The 15,890-nt window shown below is 42.8% G+C and overlaps 1 protein-coding gene across 8 annotated transcripts in view; it reads right to left on the bottom strand.

The window, feature by feature from the left end:
- The window catches only part of DAG1 (dystroglycan 1), a 54,796-nt gene that overhangs the window by 34,074 nt on the left and 4,832 nt on the right, over nt 1-15,890 (bottom strand). For 2 of the 8 annotated variants that reach the window (XM_074344894.1, XM_074344890.1), the window contains exon 2: nt 13,035-13,086. The exons of 4 other annotated variants lie outside the window; for them this stretch is intronic. The gene's annotated coding sequence lies outside the window, so the exon portion shown is untranslated. Of the gene's footprint in view, nt 1-13,029; nt 13,087-15,890 lie in introns of all 8 variants that reach the window. 2 more of the 8 variants (XM_074344895.1, XM_074344891.1) reach the window with 1 other exon arrangement.

The raw sequence follows: 15,890 nt of genomic DNA on the forward strand, positions 1-15,890 counted from the left end.
TTGGGATAACTGAGGAAATGTGAATAAGGAATGTAGATATTATACCAGTGTTAAGTTTCCTCATGTTGACAGATGTACTGTGGTTGTGTAAAAGAATGTTCTTTTTCTTAGGAAATACACAATTAGGTATTTAGGAGTAAAGAGGCATGATGTTTGCCAATTACTCAGATGGTTCGGGGAAAAAATATATAAAGAGAAAAGAGAGAATGACAAAGCAAACAAGGCAAAATGTAAATAAATGGTGACTCATTAGTATTGAGGAGTACTATTCTTGCAATTTTTCTCTAAGTCTGAAGTTATATCAGATTTTTAAGTTACAAAAATATATGCTATGTGAAATGGAAAGAAAACAAGTGTTAATAAAAAGGAGTGTGGGCCATGGTCTGTTGCCCCTCTCAGGACTTCAGTTCTTCTTTGGAAAAGCAGAGATAATTCACCCACAGTTGTGACGCAAAGTCAGCCGAAGAGCTCTGTAAACTGTGATGGCCTAAGTAACCCCAATCCTACCACTTACCTCACACCCTAGCACTTTTTGTCCACCAGCATTCCAGATTCCAGGCACCAAGGCCCCTGACTGCATGATTCAAAACAAAGCCCACCAGGCCCCCAAGCCCTCCAAGTTTATATGGGGAAAAGAAGGTATCTTAAAAGCATCTCCCTCTAGAAACACTACAAACATAAAATATACACAAAAAAGGACTTGTTTATTTGTTTTAAAAGTGACTCGGATTATAATGGAAGAAAATGTCACACTGGGGCCTGAAATTACTACACTGGGCTATGTTTGCTCAAGCCTAAAAATAGTTTCATCTTTCCTTCCCAGGAGCCTTCCCTTCTGGAGGAAAAAAACCCTGACCAAACCATCACCAAGTTCAGAGGTCCCAGAGCTAAACACAAGATCTGGGCAGGCTGAAATCAGCGTTTCCCAGTTATCAGATTCCCACTAATAATTCCCAGGCACAATTCAGAAGATACACAAGAAGCCTCAAAATGATGCCGTCAACTGTCTGGTCCTTTGGACCTAATGTAATAAAAGTAATTTACATGGAGGTAAAATAAATTCCAACAATACACATGTGGGGGAGGCATAGTGAAAAGAAGGTTTTCTTCCCAGGCCCTCAGGTAGGCAGGCTGGTGTCTTCAGTAGCTCTCCACAAATGACACATTTAGTATATCTCTAAACACATAAACAAATACATCTTTTATTCTATTCTTAAAACTCAAATGGAATCATATGCTTCATAATTGTTACTTTTTAAAATTTACTAGAACCAACAAACGTCAGCCCCAGTGGGTGGCTCCACCTTCTCATTCCCCCTGCTGCTGATGGCACATCCATGTGTAAGCATCCTGCATGGTGTCCTCTCAAGGGTGCTCTCTCCCTCTCAGACTTGCACTCTTCTGGTAGGAAATTTGAGGATAAAATCCTAGATGTGGAATTGCTGGGTCAAAGGTTATAAAGGTTATATAGGTAGAATTGATAGATACTGGCAAAATGCCTTTCAGTTTACATTCCCATCTAAAGATACGAGTGATTTTCCCCTTAACTTTCACTAAAATTTAGTTACTGTCAAACTCCTTCATTAATAACAAGATGGAAGAGGAAGGAGGGTGGGACAGGTTGAAACAGTATGAGACAGCTGTATGCCCCTCTCATATTGTTGGATTAATGGACAGAGTGGGCAGTAAGTATCATAAATTCAAGCTGGGAGTAGTGGTACTTCATAGTTAGCCAGCATGAAAATATGGGAGGGTGAGCATCCAGATGACTAATGAATCAAAACATGGCACTATGTTTTTCTACTCAAACTTGACTACCTCAGAGGAAAATTGCTATGGAAAATTTATGGGCTAATTTCTCCAAATAATAAGGTATCTGTGGTGCTCTTTGCTCCTATTGTGGACCAGCCCTCTGGACCCGGGCACCTCCTGGGCCTACCCTAGAAGAGCTCTGGTTCAGGGCAGTGGGAACACGAGTACAAATGTTGAGCGCTAGGAGGATGGGAGAGGGAAGTTAGAGAGTATTTAGGGGCTCTCAAATCTAATCTGCATACTGTAGTTTCAGTGTTCTGAAAAACATTAACCTTTTCTAAACCATACTGTCAAGTCTAAGTTTGAGGCCTATTTTTCTTCAACTGAGGGGCAAGGCCTGGGAGGAATGCTGGAGCCCAGCAGTCCTGGAGGTCATACCCTCCAGACTCTTGGGGCACTGGGGTAAGAACCATCTGACGCAGGCCAGTGCAGCCATCTGGGACAGGCAGTTGTGTGCCTGAGCCTCCCCAGTCCACTTTCATCTTTCTCTTTGATCAGCCTAACTTGTTCATGAACAAGTAGCCCAATAGGAAGTCGTGCCCACGACAGTAACTGTCATTCCATAGTCCTAAGATGACACTCCCAAATCTGTACCATACTGGTTCCTGGTTCAAAGGCTGCCCAGAAAAAACAGGTGACATATGCAACTCCACCTAGATAAGGAGGAACAGGAACAGGGAACCACTTACCACCATGAGGCTCATGATACAAACCCCCAGAGAGAAACACCAGGACCAGAGAGAAAGGGCATGAAGCCATTCAGCAGCTGTTGTGGTTACATTAATATTCTAAAGATATACACTAAAGGATGGATGGATGAAATGACAGGATGTCTGAGATTTGCTTCAAGATAATGGGGGGGAGGGGACAACAGCTGGGAGTGTGATTGGGGCATGACTGGCCAGTTATTGATGGATGTTGGGACTGGTGATAGGTACATGAGATTCATTGTATTATTCTGTCTTTGAGTGTACTTGAAATTCTCTATGATAAAAAGTTCAAAAATAAAATACAACAGAGGCATATAAACAAAATTCCTTGTAATTAAGATATCAAATATATCCAGTATTTCACTCTTAGGTGTATACCCAGAAGCCATGGACAAGAATGGTTTATAACAGTATCATTCATGATAGTCAAAAGTTAGAAACAACCCAAATGTCCACCAACAAAAGCAGTAAATTATGGTATATTCATATGTGAAATACTAAACAACAACAAAAGAACAAACTGTTGTATAGAACCACGAAGACATCAGAGGCTTAACATTCAGCAAGAAAAGACAGGCACATGAGAGTACACATGTACTCTACCACTCCACTTACATGAAGGTCAAGAGCAGTAAAACTAAGCTCAAGGACAGAGATCAGAAGAGTGGTTACCTTTGGGGAGATACTGATTAGATAAAGGCAAATAGAACCTTCTGGAAATTTTCTATACCTTGATCTGAGTGATGTATACATCTGTAAAACTGTCGAGTTGTACATTTATGATTTATGCATTTTGCTACATGTAAATTATACTTCAGTTTTTTAAACAGTAACATCAAAAAATCAAACACTACTGGTTAGCAGGAGATTCAGTGAAACAACTCCATCTATAAAAGAATAGATTTTCAAAGCCTAAAGGATGAAGTAACTCAGCTCTGGCCTGGGATCATTTTGGTGGAGGGCTGCTATCTGACTGCCCTGAGGTGAAACTAGGACTCCCTCTAAGGACGTTCACTCCTAGCTGATCACAAACACCAAAGAACACCAGAGCAGCCAACACCAGAAAACACAGCTTTACCTTCTGCTTCGCCACCTAAGCAACTAACTGTGGCTGTGGTTTTGACCTCACCAAATTCTGAGTAATTCAACTTTTAAGTGTAGTGGTACAGATCTCTCATACAGGAGATTCAGCACTTTCCTCACCGCCGTGCCTGCTGCTGACACCCACTCCTTCTTCGGGCAGCTCCTGAGCAATGCCCAGCAGCCCCTCCAGCCCTTCCACCAGCACAGCACACGCCTCCCTGACTCTGGAATTCCTTACATTCTCCTCCCTAAAGAACAACACTCAGAAAACTTAGATTCCAAACAAGAAAACAAAACTGGTCTACCTCCTTAGGCCTAAGCAACCTTGATAGACAAACAGGATGCAAAAAATCTGAATTTACATGGCTTAAAAATCATTTAAGTATAAAAGAATCTGAAAAAGTATATATATATATATATAACTGAATCACTTTGCTATACATCTGAAACTAACACATTGTAAATCAACTATACTTCAATAAAAATTTTAAAAAATTATTTAAGTATAAAAATGAATGAAATTTTAAATGTGTGAAATAACAGCACAACAAAAACTCCACAGGCACATGGTAAGTGTCACATCAGTGGGGAAAGGCCAGATAAATCCTGGTACATCACACAACACCTCTTCTCAGGGGCATTCTCACTTGAACGGCAGTGGGCTTGGTATATACAAAGATATAGGCCAATCATGAGCACAGCCCTTTTCTTCCAGGCAGTGGTTCTGTCTATGAGGTGAGCACTTAGTTGCCCTCACACCAGACACAGACTTGCACTGCCCGTCAAATTCTGGGGTAAGCTGGAGTGGGGCCTCCAGACAGGAAAGCCAGGACTAGCTGACAAGTTCCTGGGCCTCGAGCCTGAGCCTACTTTCACGCAACAGTTACTCTTGGCCCTCCACATGCCCACATCTTCAGCCACCAACCAGCAGGGCAGCAGCTGGCAGCTGGCAGCTGGCAGCTGGCTGCTGACACACCTCCCCATTCAGAAAGGGAAGTTTCTGTACCTAGAACTTGAGACCAGCAGGTGAGGTCATGACCACAGCCCACAAAGCTTTCTACTATCCTCCACCCAACCTACCCGGCCTGATGGTGCAGGTATAGGGACAAACTAGATTCTGGCTGCTGTCCAAGCTCTACCCATTTCTCCATTTTCTTACCACTGGGGCCGAGTGCCCTACCTAGAGAAGCAGGAAAATCCTCTAAAATAACTTTCAAACACAGAGAAAATTTGTAAAACACAATACTCATAAGACACAGTTTGAACCGACCATTTAAGTCATCAGGAGCAACACCTACATTTTACAGGTGGGTAAACCAAGGCTTCCACAGTCCCCAGATAGTGAGCAATTAAGCAGGATGAGAATTCCTCTCCTAAGTCTCTCTCAATATTTTCCCCATCAGAACACTCTATCAACAAAGGGGGAAAGAAGAGAGGAAAACTGAAGAGGGGGCAAAAAAAGAACAGACAATGAAAGGCAGAGTAGCCGAGTATTGGGGGGAGAAGGGAAATTTGAAGGAAGAAGGGAGGGCCTGAGAGGCAGACAGCACTTTAAACTCATCTAAGTGAATTAGGCCAAAGGACACATCCAGGCTTTTCCTCTTGCAACATCTGTCACATCCGTGCTGGGGAAACTGGTTTGACAAGGATCAAGGATCACAGAGCCACTGAGAGCCTGAGCTGGGCCTGGCCTCTCCTCAGACCCCATCATCCTGCCACAGAAGTGGTGCTCTGGGTACCTGCTTTGAGCAAAGTATGGAACATGAGGAAAGCAGCACTCCGGAGGAAAGACCCAAACCATCCTAGCCTTGCCAAAGGGACCAAACTTGAGGCTGATAAAGCCATTGGATAAGGCTGCCAATTCACAGGAAATACAGAGAAGAGAATGCTGAATTGCACCCTGCGACACAATCTGCTAAATCTGGACTGTGGGAGATTCTACAGGTCTAAGGACCCAGGTTCTTCAGCAGGTAATTGCAAGAAAAGAGGACAAAGGGGAGAAAATGTAGATTAAAAGATATGCCAATTTTCAAAAATGGACAAAATTAAACTCAGTGTTTAAGGATACATATTTTGGAGATAAAACTATAAAGAAACATAAGGAAGGGGAGGGTATAGCTCAGGGGTAGAGCATGTGCTTAGCATGCATGAGGTCCTGGGTTCAATTCCCAGCACTTTCATTAGAAAACCAACCAACCAACCAACCTAATTACCAGCTCCCCAGCAAAAAAAAAAATTTTTAAATAAGAATAAATGTAAGGAAATGGATACAAAAAGACAGAAAGTGGTCACCTTGGGAAGGAAGGAAAAAAAAGGGCTGGGGCAGGGTTGGGGCCCATGGAAAGGCCTCTGGGGGCCAACAAAGCTCTATTTGTTGACCTTATAATTCACTAAGCTATACTTTTTTGGGGGGGTCTTGTTTCCTCTATTTTTGTTTTATTTTACACTAATAAAGTTTTTTTTTTAAGTTAAATAAGATGAAATAAACATAAAATAAGCCCTGAAAGAGCTTAAGGACTTTGCAAAGCAGCGTATGCAGAAAAAAAACCTCACCAGGAAGGGCGAACAGAGAGGGTGGCCCCACAGGCAACTAGGTGGGGACCTCTCTCTAATTCAGGGGTTCAGCACTAGGAACAACCACTGGCTGCTCACCCAGAGCCCACAGCTGCATGGCTCCTTCATCCCTCTCACCTAGTTCCCATGGATGAAGAAGGTTTTCTGTTTCTTTTTAAACCAGGTACCCTCAAATTCTGACACGCTCAGTCATTACTCCCTACCCTGCAGATTTTCCTTACTCCTATAGCCCTAAAGGGTTTTAACCTGCTCCCTGGCAAAGCACACCAGCACTAATCTTTCAGACTCCAAACATTCCTCGACTCTGGGCTAGTCCAACCTCACAGCCTCCATTTCTGTTCAGAAGCTGACTCTGTCTAGGTCACCATAAGTCCCATCATCTCAGGGTTGGGTGAAGTCTATATCCACCCCCACCCTCACCTCCTCCAGCTGCCTTGGTGATTAACAGAGCAAATACAGCAAAGTTCCTCCACACATTGAGTTATCTTCTCCCTCCCTATCCTTTCAAGGCTAACCTTCCCTAATAACCATTCTATCTCCTGCAGATTCCTCAGTTATTCCCCAAAGCCCCCGACACACACACACCCTCATCCAAATCATCACCAAACCAAAAGGCCTCCCCGAAGTTCACTTTGACCACTCCCTGAAACTCCAACTCAAAGGCCTCGCCTGAATTGTCTAAGGAACAACATCAGGGTCAGGAAATAGCTCAACAGGTCACAGACACATCAGTGTGTACCCAAATGTCAGCTTGGCTTCGAAAATAATCTAGAACTGCGTACCAAGCTCTCTAAGGTCTTGTCCCTGATCCCTCACATCACCTTCTGAATGGGCCTAGCCCCCCACCCCCCCTTATGATGAATCAGAGGCACACTGACTGAAGTCACCCGCAGCTTCTCCAAACCACACTTTTTTTCTAAAAAACACCAACTGAGAGGAAATAATCATCACAACTCCTCCCTCTTTTTTCTGGTCAGGGCAGGAGTAGGGCCCATAACTCTCTCATCCATCACCAGATCCCCTCCCCAGGCCTAGCACAGTGCCCAGGACATGACAGTGACTCAAAAACCACCTGATGAATGAATGAACAAATAACTGAAAACCCCTGCCAACAGGGCCTGCCTAAGGGATGCCACATGACAGTTCCCTCCATAGTTCATGGGTTAGCCAGTCTTGTAAGGCTGCTTAACAGTCAATACTTAATCTTAAACACGTCCTAGATCAAACTCCTTTTTTCTTTAACTTTTTCCAATTATAAACATAAATTCATTAGGTAAGCTAAAACAGGTAAAGAAAAGGACCTGACAAAGTACACACTTTAAAATATATATACAGAATACAAACAATCTTAATCCAGTCACCCATAACCTCTTATGAACGTAATATTTCTGTGCTTCAGACAACCAACATGGGTAGACTAGCTAAGGAACATGGACATCACTACGTACACCACTAGGCACCCTGCTTTCTCCACCCCAGATCCAAATCTGAAATAAAACTACCCAGGCCAGTAATCCCCCGACAATGACAAGAAGTCTATAGTGCCTACAGTAGAAATGGACTTACTTCCACACTGGTGTTTCTTCTGCTGTATTAAGAATCAGCTCTGGCACAGCGGCCTCCTCTGGACTGTTCTGCTGCATCGCCCCAGGACTACTCCCTGATCTGTCGGCTCTGCTTCCCCTCTACCTTATTAAAGGATTTAGAGTGAGCATTTAGAGATTTTCAGCTCCCCTCTGGTGGTATCATATCATTTTCTTATCTGATAACAGCCAATAGCTCTACCCTCACTTGCCTCTAACATAAAGGTCAGAGACCAAATCCTCTACTATCTGGAAATCACGTGGAGCCTTCTCCACTGGGAACCCACAGGCAGCTTTCCCTCAACACAGAATCATAAAACATGGTGCCTTCATCACCTGGAGGTGGGAGCCCAACTTTTGTCTTTAGGATAATTATCCTCTGCTCAGAAATTGGACACTGGTGCCTGTACCCTTATTCTCCTCACATCCTATAATTTTATATTATAAGTTACCCAGTAAGGAAATCATATAGTCACATACAGAAAAAGTAAGTATATGTGTAGTTCTTTAAAAACCAGGGGATTTTTATACTAGGCATGCATTTCTGCTGGTAACTCAAACAGAAATAAACATTATACAAAAAAAGGAAATGAAGCACTTCCAGTCACTCAATTCACATGGCAACCTTGCCGGTCCATCCTCCTTCCACTGCACCGTGAAGTTCTAGAAAACAAACCTGGGCACAACAAAGACTCTCCAAAGAAACTCCTTAAAAATCTAAACAATGTTGTCTAGTTAACAGAGTCCTTGGTCTACAAACTATTTTTGTCCTTTACTCACATCGATGGGGCCAGTGCCCCCAAGGACCACCTGTCCCAGTGAGACATCACAGCACTCAATGCTCCACAGGTGAGCAAGGAGTCAAGCTAGAGCTACTTTCTGGGAAGTACCAGTGGGCTCATGTCTAGATTTTTTTTATAAGATACTACTTGATATATATAAAATAATTTATTATGCATTTAATTATAAAACACAATAAAAAAAAACCCTAAACTCACCACTTAACCTAAGAAGTATGTCCAGCCTTTATTAAATATCAGACTCTCAGTTTACATCAGAAAAAGGACAAGTATAATACAAGTAGCAATTATGATAATATGTATAACTGAATCACTATGCTGTACACCAGAAATTAACACTGTAAATCAACTATACTTCAATTTTTAAAAATTAAAAAATTTAAAAAAAACCCCCCAAAACAGGTAGTAGTCATGGAGAGGTGTAGGGCACCTTACTAGGAAGCCTTTATTTTCTCAGCAGCCTATGGAGATGATATTCTATCCCAATTTTACTGAGACAGAGAGGTTAAAGGCCTTACTTAAGATCACATTAGGATGGGAGGGTTCCAGGGGACTCAGTATGGCAGGTTCCTTCCTCAGGCCCAAGTTTCTACTGCTGAGGGTACTCAGTGTTTTCATTGTCCAATCTCATCACACTTGTGCCAGAAATCTTGCCTGTCCTGCCAAAAAGCAAGAACCTACAGTGGGTAGACGTCACCTCTTGTGACCAGGCACTATTTGAAAGAATAGTTCTTCTTTAGAAAACTCAATATCATTTTCTAATAAGTGCTGGCATTTGCAGTGTGATCTCAGCATGGCAAGTATGTTTTATTTCTTTATTTGATAAAAACAAAATGCCACTCCCAAGCCTAAAACAGAGAAAGAAAAGTATCACTCTGCTCAGGCAGAAGGATAAAATACGCTAGAATTTTTTCCCCCCTGTAATAAAGAAGGCAAAGGGAGGAAGGCAAACATCCAGGGCAGTGCCAGTGCCAAGACAGTTTCACTAAAGACAAGGAAATTGTACGTACTAAAGCATCATGGAAAGAATGAAATTTCTTTTCACTAAGATCAAGAACAATTTCCAGGATCATTCCAAAGTCAACCAACCTGGGTTTTTGGAAGGAGCAGATTTCTCAGCAGCCCTCCATGCAATCATGTAGACCTTGTGTAGAAAAGCCCTTCGCCAACTCCAGGAAGGCCTGACCAGGCCTTCTCCATCCCCCTACGACCAGAAGCTTGCTCACCTACCCTTCACAGAACCTGCTAAACAACAGATAATCACACATCTGGCTCCCTGTCTGAAGCCAACACCCTCAAAAAAGCAGCAGCCACTGGCCTCTATCCCTATCTCACTGAAACCATAAGTACCTCATACATTTTTTTCCAGAGACACATAGGCCTGGGGTCAGGAGAAGAACTGCCTGATGGGTAAGGCAGTTTGATACCAGGGGAGCGCTCCCATATCCAGAACAAATCTGTTTTTTTTTTTTAAACCTGAGTCTCTCTGGCTTCCCCTACCTCATATTTTGGCATTTCACATCTTCAATGAGTTGATTAAAGCCAAAATAAGTTCTTCAGCTTTACTGAGATATAATTGAAAGCCAAAATAAATCTGAAACCCAATTTCACTTACATATAGATTAATCCCATGCTTCCCAGTGGATTCAGAACACGAGAAAGGCCTGGAGGTACTGCCCAGCCTCCTGTGACCAGGCACTCAGTCACCCTTGGGAGCAGCAGGCCTGCATCTCCAAATATGGCCTGAGATCTGCCACAAGAGTGAGCTCAGGCCTGCAAAGGGGTCTAAAAGAATGTTTACCAAGACGTGACAAAACCAGAGGGCAGACCCAGGGGCAAACAAAGCACAAGCACCATCCCTCAGAACTCTCCTGAACAGCAGAGCAGCATGTGAGGAAATGACTGCACGCTAGGCTCCCGGCTCCTCAGCGCCCCGTAACCACAGTAGACTGAACAGAAAGGCCACAGCAGGCCTGCCACTGAAGCGGAGAGCTGTGCCTGTGGGCACAGCCACAAAGGGCCCCATTCTCCCTGGAAGCTCATGGCAGGAGGGGAAAAGGGAGGCCAGGACATTCCTTCACCCCCTCACATAAAGGGAAAGGGCACAGGCAGCTCAGGGCATCAGAGGCCTGCATAAGAAGAAAGCCTGAGCAACCATTTTCCTTTCCAGCTGCATAAATCAAAAAAGGACACCTTCTAAAAAAAAACAAAAAACCAGAAGGGAGACCTGAGATGCCACCTGATGAAATCAGATGGATTAGATGGCCCGCATAGGCATCCTCTCTGGTCAGCAGTGCTCAACCAAAAGAAGAAGAAAAACTCTCAGGGCTTTGAGGGGACAGAGGCCCCCACAGGCCCCGTCAGCCCAGGGTCAGCTCTACAAGCAGAAGAATCAAGTTTTCCTGCTAAGGATTTCTTCCCAGTGCCAAGGAATCCAGTCACTTTTTAAATTACTTTTAAAACTGGAAAAAGCACATGTTCAGACTGGCAAAACAGTATTATAAGTCCATACCGTTGACCCTTTTGACAAAATATCGTGATCTTTCCCAGGTAAGCAGAAGCAACAGCTGATAGCATAATCCAGAGAAGGAAAGAACAAGAAAGGAATTCTACTCTTATCTGTTTGTAACTTTAATGAATTCTATTTTTAGATCTTTAATAAAGAGCTTCTCTTCTAGTCTCCTCCTACCAAATTTCTCTATTCAGGCAATTCAATCTTTCCAACATTGCTCAAATGTCTAAAAATATAAGACACTATTCAGGCATGTTTAACCTAACAGGTAGAGCAAAGTTCTCTACATTTCTTCATTTTCTGTAAGACCCAGAATCCACCTCTGCTCAAGGGCTACTCATCAGGCTGGTCTCCGTTATTTTCAAAAAGTTTTAAATCCAGTAAGCAAGGCTCCCAGGGGTCAGGGCAGATCTGATGCAAAGACAACCTACCAGCCAAAGCAGGAGTATACACAGGACATTTACAACGAGATGTACCTTTTATGAAAGTATTTCATAGTACAGTAAGGGCCCAGAAAATTGGATGGTGTCCCAGGTTCTGATTAATGGCCAAATAAAAAGAAAACACCGTTTGCAATTCCATCATTGACTTTATCATTTTTCTCGGCAAAAACTGGCTAGAAAATCAGCCCGGCCCCTGAAGAACAACTAAGCTAAATAAGAGAGGCATTTATGAAAACCAAGGCAGAACTGGCTCACTTCTGCCATACCATGCCTTGGGAATCTTCTTGAGTAATCCCATATCAACCTCTGGAATGCCCGGGGGAAAGGTTCCCAGCATAGCGAGAGGTAAAACAAAGACAACCATAACATTTGTCAAACCAAGCATCTTCCAGTTCCACTAATCTGTTTCAATACACATATACCAACAATTAGAAAGAACTCTATAAGAGGTGCTTCTCGTTTGTTGATTCCCATACTCCATACACAAAAACTCAACATCTACAGAAATGAAGAGCAAATGCCAATACAGAGGACCATGCTGGGCACTGGCCACTCTTTCCCTGAGATAACACATCCTTCCATGTGCTTCATTCGTTCCTGAGTTCCCCTCAACTGGCACGGTCCCCTATACTTAGGGTATCCAACAGCTGTGACTACCTCAGGATGCATCTGTGGCTGCACACACCTGCAATGGGAGGAAATATCGAGTATGGGCCTCCATGTGACTATAAAAATTGCATACCCACGCAAGTCATACAAAAGGGACTAGGGAAAACATACACAGTGTTTAAAAATAAAAATCAATACATAGAATGTCTATTTTTAAATGTTAAAAAAAAAACCACAATCAATACAAATCTGCCTTACTTGATTTTATAGATGTGCTCCTGCAAAACTGTAAGTCACATCTCACTTTCATCAAAAGTTTTATATTTTTATATTTTATATGGTGATAAGAAAAAATTTTTTAAAAACTTTATGCAGAAAGATGTTAACTGCAACATAACCTATTATAACCAAAGTAAGATTAACAACCATCTAAGCACTGGGGATAGGTTAACCATCAGAAATGTTATACATATAGAGCAATGATCATGCTATAATGCTAGGAGGGTAAAAACAGGACAATAAATTTATTCTCTAACCTAAACTCAGTAAAAGTGCTGCCCAAGGTCCAACTCTGGAGGACACCCAGGAATCAGGAAATAATGACTGCTCCTAGGGAGGGGAAGCAGGCACTTGGGCAACATTTCTTTCCCCTGTACAATCCTTTAGAACCTTATGAGTTTGTACCACGTGTTAGCATTTTCTAGTTAAAGAAAGAATAAAGTTGGGGAGACAAGGGATTTTTTCCTTTCTACTTTTATCTTCCACATTTCTTATTTTAAATATATGTATTATTTAATATAGCTCTTCCTCCACCATAGTGTTTTAAAATTCCGTTTTCATTTTGCCAAGTATGTGATTATCCATCGTTTTGTTTTGCAGAAATCTCCCTTTCAAGTACCTTACCTCACCTTCTAGTGCTAGGCTGCTTTAAAAGCTTTATCTTCCTGGAGAGCAGAGGCCCTGCAGGAAAAGAAGGAACCAATGTTGGTGAATGCTCACAACTGAAATAGAATTACATACACCACAATGACCAACTCCAAAGGAAGTGGGAAATGCCATTCAGTCTCCTGCCAACCAGTCACCCTTTATGTCAAAGGGTGGTAAAGAAAACAAAATGTTTTCTGTAGAGTCCATCCAGGACCAAAAATTATAAACACTTCCAAAGATATAAAATTAATTCCAGTGTCTAAAATTTAGACAGTAGTATTTTCAAAAACAATTAGCTCAAGAAGGTATAACTGAGAAGCAAAACCTCAACGCTATTAAATGCACTCCATGATGTGTAGGATAAAGACACTCAGTGATAAAACTGATTTTTTATATTTATCTGATTATTCCCACTAGAATCCTACTTTTAAAATATAAATATAAATTAAGTCAACATACTGCAAAATTTTCATTCAGATTTACTTCGCTCCAACAGAACACAGAACAGCTTCACCAACTGAGACACCCTCAGTTTATGACCCTGTACCACTGCATCCCATCCATCTTTCCACCCAGGCCCCAGAGCAAGGCTAAGAAAATGCTTAGCTATCAAACCTAAGAAATAGGAAAATAGGAAACCCTATTCATTAAGGCTAAATTAAGCCCTCTGGCTGTTGTAGTTTTGTAAACTACTCTAGAATCCTATTTATAGAAATTGCTATCTGAGCAGTTATTACTAATGATCAGAGTGAAGAGGGACAGTCAAAAGGCAAAGCAGGTTATGCAACTCATAGGAAGACTGCTTTAAATTAATACCCAAAGGCATGAGCACACAAACACCCACTGGGAAATGACAAGATTAATCACTCATATATTCAAAACCACCATCACCTTACTCCAGGACTGGAGAGTCAACACAGGAAGAGCAGAGAAAGATGGGGGCTTAACAAGCAACAGCACAATAAGCAAAGTCACAGAAACACTCTTTAACATGGAAGGAGAAAACTTACTCCAGAAAAGGAGAGAGAAATCCTTGACCAATACACAGGACACATTGAAGACCATATTATCTGAATTTATTCTCACTTTTAGTGCCTTTAAGGTTCAATACTCTAGCCCCCATTTGGGTCCCTTCTGATATTCACACCAGCATGTCTTACTTCTTTGATACTCTGAAAGCCCCCAGCCTCCAAGCAGTCACACTCTACAGTGGCTCAAATCTAAACAACACACCCTGGAACCTGGATATTGAATCAAACCTCTCATTACTGACTTCTTACACTGGCTAGAAAAAAACTCATGAGACCTCACTCTTATTCTTGCCCATCCACAAAATGGGTCTATTCCCACTTGCCATTCCACTAGGCTAGTTATGTGCCTCTTATTAAGGCTATGACCAAAACCACTCAACTCAAAAAGGCAGGTACAGGTAAAGGGGCTCCAACTTCACACCATCACGGGCCACCTTTAGTTTGCCTTGCACATGTCAAATCTGTGAGATAATGGCAATTCTTTCAATGAATCCAGTCTAAAGCTGTATGACCCCTGCCATGATTCTGAGTCTCCAAAACATCAAGCATTTTAAAATTCACTGTTCCATTACCTACCAAGTGAATCAACAAGTCGTGCTCTCTCTTTCATAAGTTTATCTTTGCCTATCTGCCACAGAGACTGAATGAAGACTTCCCCATTTCCTGCAGTCTAGGGGCCCCTCTTTATTTCAAGTCCCTCAAGTCCCCACCAGTCCTTGGCTGATACTGCCTTACATCCTCATCTTTTCATTGTGACCTCCTGCCCCTTCCCTTCAAAGGTAGACCCCACTGGTACCAGCACCATTTAGGTCCCTAACATCTGCTGAACTAACTCATCTTGAACCTTCTTTCTCTCTCTCCACTCCTCTCCTGACCACTGTTCTTATTCAGGTCCACTGTCTCCCCACTGGACCACAGCAGGAACCAACCTGCCTCCAGTCCAGCCCAGCCTCCACACACTGCAGGCTCACTTCTGAAAACCCAGAGCTGATCCCACCACAGCTGTGTTTCAAGACCTTCAAGGTTCCCTGTTCCTACATAACACCAAACTCACGCATGTGGCATTCTGACTCCAAATCAACCTTCCAGAACATACAGAAAAGGTGCCCAGTCTTTTCCTTCACATTCCTTTCCTCTGCTCACCTCTTTCTTCCACAGAATTGTGACCGTCTTGCCACACTCCTTCACCGACCAAACCACTAACCCTTCTTGAAAGTCTAGCTCGAATGCAGTTCTCCCCTAAAGTCTGCTCTCTCTAGCCTAGGACCCGAGTTCCTTGGCTTACTTCAGCATGATGCCCAGAGCAATAGTACAGGCTTCAAGAAGGCTGTGACAAACCCTAGGTTTCTGAAAACGGTCCTTCACAGCATGTTCCTGGAATTCCATGTGGGATCGTTGATCACCTCCCCATACTGTCCTGGCATTCTGCCCGCCACCAGATACCTGGGTTTGGTCTTTGCCAGAGAAGGACCCAACTAAGGCCACCAATATTGGTTTGATGCAACACAAACGCAGGTGGCTATGGGCAAATGTTCAATCTGGGTTCAAATCCTGATTCTGCCACATGGCAGTTGTGTGACCTTGGGAACATTCCTTCATCTGTGACTCAGCTTGCTAAGTCACTATAAAGGGTTCTCATAAGCATTAGCAATGGTGCATGTAGAGCAGAAAACACAGAAGGCCCTTGACTGTGGCTTATGTAGGCCCACTGCATCACTGACCCCCCAGCACAGGAAAGGCTGGAACAACTGTGAGGTAAAGGACTGAACATGCTCTCATCTGCCTCAACAAGGATGAACACACATC

Source organism: Camelus bactrianus, chromosome 17 (assembly GCF_048773025.1).
Source record: "Camelus bactrianus isolate YW-2024 breed Bactrian camel chromosome 17, ASM4877302v1, whole genome shotgun sequence".
NCBI lineage: Eukaryota > Metazoa > Chordata > Mammalia > Artiodactyla > Camelidae > Camelus > Camelus bactrianus.